Source organism: Chiloscyllium plagiosum, chromosome 20 (genome assembly GCF_004010195.1).
Source record: "Chiloscyllium plagiosum isolate BGI_BamShark_2017 chromosome 20, ASM401019v2, whole genome shotgun sequence".
Classification (NCBI taxonomy): Eukaryota; Metazoa; Chordata; class Chondrichthyes; order Orectolobiformes; family Hemiscylliidae; genus Chiloscyllium; species Chiloscyllium plagiosum.
Genome location: NC_057729.1, coordinates 42022178 through 42026410, shown reverse-complemented (window position 1 = coordinate 42026410; position 4233 = coordinate 42022178). Strand labels below are relative to the sequence as shown.

Sequence of the window (4233 nt, the reverse complement as noted above, 5' to 3'; positions counted from 1 at the left end):
CCGTCCACTCCCAACACCATCCCCCCCCGCGCCCCCACCCTGGCAATGTTTTTCTAAACCTCTACCATCTGGGAGAAGGTACTGAAGCCTGGACACATGCACCAGCCAGTTTCAAAACTGTTTCTACCCTACTGTTAGAATTCTGAATGGACTCAAACTCTGAGGATTTGCCTATACCTGTGTTTTTGTTTTTGCTGCTGTTTACCTATTATTTACTATCTATGCTATTTAACTCTGTGTTCTGCCTGTATTGCTCGCAAGACAAAGCTTTTCACTGTGCCTCGGTACACGTGACAATTCAATTCAATTTAATTCAGACAGAAATAAACAAACAGAGAAAAGTGGATGTTAGGGGTAGACAAAAAAAAATAGGGAAAAACTATTCAATAGCACCAGTCCAGAGGATTCAACAAAGTACCCTTATTTTTCTTCCAAGTTCTTCGGATCTTCTTTGATTCAAATGCCCTCAATTCTTTACTGAAGATTCAGGGTAGTTTGTACCTCTAATTATTGAGTCTCTCTTTTATGGTTCAAGACAACAGTTTCTAACCAAATGGTGAGTGAGAATTGCTAGCTGTCTTCCAATTCCTTGTTACTTCTTTACCAGGCAAGGGAGCATTTTTCTATTTAGAGCTTGGAAGCTTTCTGCTTGTGTATTCATCTCTCACAGATTGTCCACCTGCCCACCAGCCAATCAGAGCATTGTTGCCATGCTGAGCACGCCTGACTCACAACTGGTCCTGTGGAAAAGGCAAGTATCTGTCTGTTTTGGGGCAAAGCTGCCCTGAACACACAGCCACAGAGTCTCCAGCATCTTTCCCTACTGCTTGAACAAGGCAACAGTATAAATACATGACAAAGAATTATCGCATTCAAAACATTAACTCTGCTTTCTTCCTACAGATGCTGCCAAACATGCTTTTTGTTAATCTGAGTTCAACAGCCAGGAAAACTGGGGATTTTGAGTAATTTGATTCAAGTGTTACCCTTTGTGATGACCTCAGGAGTATCAGAACACTTTTCCAGGTGAGTCATGACATCTCTTAAACTTTAATCATATATCTACATTCTCACATTCTGCTTGTGCTTACATAGAAACATAAAACACTGCAGTAGGAGTAGCCTATTCGGCTGTTCTACTTTGCTTCATAGGTTGAATATCCTACTTTCTCTCCTATTTTTGATGTTAGCTTCCCAATCTGAAGAACAACATTTCCCTTTGCCACTCGTAATATTTGAAACCATCTGCAATCAAGAAGATTTAAGATGTGATGTGTCACTGACATGACTAGTTTTATGTTAATTGGCTCATGTGGGATTGGAACTTTAGTATTCATTTCTCTAGATGTCATGGTTTAGATATTTTATTTGCCTGTGAAACATTCTTGACTTTAGTTACAATGTAGTATTTAACTTCACTATGCTAAAACTAGTATCTAATCCAGTTTGATTGCCCAACCAGCTTAACAGGCCAATCAGGCTTCACAAGTGCTGCTTGTTTAAATATAACATCATCCTTCTGTTATGACAGAGGACAATGAACCAGTAACAAATAAGATTATCGATTTAACATTCTTCCAGCTGTATTCTGGTTAATATTGATGCCAATGTTCTATTTGCCAGCACAACGAGCCTAGGGCCCAATTTTAAGAACCACCCTAATCTTTATTCATAACCCATTGCTTAAAAATTCTGCAGTACCACCCCATTAGTGCTCACCATCCATCATGAAGACAGCTGAAAGCTTGCCTTTTGAATGCTACCAATAAAAACACTGTGGTATTTACTTGTAGTTGTACACAACCTGTTTCTGTAAGGTAAATTTCGCTGAAATACAACCACACCCAGAAACATCTTTTCAAAGATGCACTTGTTTAGTTTGTGTAGTTTTTCTTCTTCATCTACTGTCTCTTTGGCTGGTTTCAGAAATATTCTTTAAAAAATATTACCCACACGGCTTTTATGTTGATTGATCCAACGTCAGAAATGGCCAAAGGAATTCAAACGTTTGTCGAGGTTACTTTTCCAGATGTGGGAGAGTTCACGCAAATATCTGTACCACCCAGTTGCTCTTTAAAACCCCTCGCAACTAGTTTGCTTTAAACTTTCCAAGTTCTGTCTGCTAATACTTTCAATGCAAGTCCATATCTGTGAAGACCAGTTGTCCCTTACTTGGTGCCTCCAGAATTATAAACTCTAATTATCCAATTCCATTATGTTTTGCCCCTTTATTAGTTTATCCTCAAGTTTATTGACTGCCACCAACATTTCACTACCTGAAGAATTGTGCTCTTATTCAATTTATGGGCTCATTAGTTGGGACTAGTACTGCACAACCTCCTTCTTGCACTATTGGGGAGACATCCTCTAGTTTGTGACTGTTTTCTGATGCAAGCATTATTTCCAGATTTACTGTGAATACAAACTGCGTTTTCTTATTCTCTGCTCTTACACCCCATTATGCAAGTGCATGGACTTTGTTGCTTGCCTATCATCGTCAACATTTAACCAGTATTTAAATTTGCCAGTACTTGTTCTGTATGTCCCACAGATGCCACTCCCCTTCTTTCACGAGACCTCTCTGGAATATATCACCTGTCAATCCACCACAGGCCGTTAGAAGTGGATAGCTCTGTCATGTGAATCAACATCACTTACATTTCCACTATCCAGCCATTGAGTTACAGCATTTTACTCTTCACAATCTTCACCACAAAATATGATATTTGAGATGAAAGCATAATTCTATGAACTGTTCAGAATCTGATATTGTTGTGATTACATAATCCTAATGAATGCCAAGCAATTTTGTTATCATTTTTGATAAGTACTACCTTATTATCATTGTGCTTACCAGGGCCTTCCTGCTCCTCACAACCCCCTTTTATAGTGCACCGAGTCTCCTGACGTTCCATCTTGAATGGTATTAATTTAGGCTTAAGAGCTCTAAGTTTTCAGAGATCTCAGCCTCCATTAAAGCATTTGCATGTGCAGAAAAAAAATGTTCACTCGTTATAATGCTTTCTTGAGCAGGAAGATTATAGCACAGAAGACATTTTTTTCTCTCAAACTATTAGATGGAAACATTTCCTCCAACCATTGGGAGCGATTTCTTTGCATGAATAAATTTCATTTGTACTCTTTCTCATAAATGATTCATTCAACAGAATAAGTATCTCATTCGAAACTGCATGAGTACTAATAACATGGCTTGCTCCAGCTATTTTATGTGGAATTACAACTCACTTTAATGATCTCAGTAAGTTTCATTCTCACTTTCATCGTCTTTTTCAGATTTTCTGTGTCATTTTGACCCTGTCTTTATTCTGTCGGAAGATAATTCACATAATGATACTCTGAAACACATCTGAAGCCCTTGTTAACTATTGTTGGGCATCCGTGTGATTAATTTGTTCATTATTGCTGTCCAGCTCTGTTATCTGTTTTCCTGGCCCAAGCTGTACATTCTGCTTTCCTTTAACTCTTTCATTGTTTAGACACCTGCGTTCATGTCAGGGATAATTCTGAAGCCTCCTTTCTTTGTGTTACTGTAAAAAAAAGCCTATGTGTGCCACTGAAGGACTAACACAAATGTTATACTTTTAGGATTTTTTTTTAAGCTCTTAGATTCCAAAGGGTGACTATCTCCAAAGCTGTAAACCCATTCGAGCTAGGAAATTATCCATAGCACAATTACTTTTGATTTATTCATTGGATAAATTTATTTATTAATTGCTGTCCGAGCCAACATTTATTTCCCATGGGGGGGAGCTGGGTTTGGACCAGGATTTTGAACTAATGACACTGAAGGAATGGTGATATATTTCCAACTTAGTCTACTGAGTGGCTTAGAGAGAACTTGCAGATGTTGGTATTATCATGTATCCCCTGCCCTTGTCCTTCCAGATGGGTTGTGGGTGGGTGCTGTCTAAAAAGTCCTGGTGAATTTCCACAATGCATCTTACAGATGGTACACCTTAGAACATAGAACATAGAAAAATACAGCGCAGTACAGGCCCTTTGGCCCTCGATGTTGCGCCGATCCAAGCCCACCTAACCTACACTAGCCCACTATCCTCCATATGCCTATCCAATCCCCATTTAAATGCCCATAAAGAGGGAGAGTCCACCACTGCTACTGGCAGGGCATTCCATGAACTCACGACTCGCTGAGTAAAGAATTACCCCCTAACATCTGTCCTATACCTACCACCCCTTAATTTAAAACTATGC

The 4233-nt window shown here is 39.1% G+C and overlaps 1 long non-coding RNA gene across 1 annotated transcript in view; it reads left to right on the top strand.

Annotated features, from left to right (window-relative positions):
* The window catches only part of LOC122560206, a 47133-nt gene that overhangs the window by 31892 nt on the left and 11008 nt on the right, over nt 1-4233 (top strand). The window contains exon 2 of the long non-coding RNA XR_006314693.1: nt 904-1026. This is a non-coding gene — a long non-coding RNA (uncharacterized LOC122560206). The remainder of the gene's footprint in view (nt 1-903; nt 1027-4233) is intronic.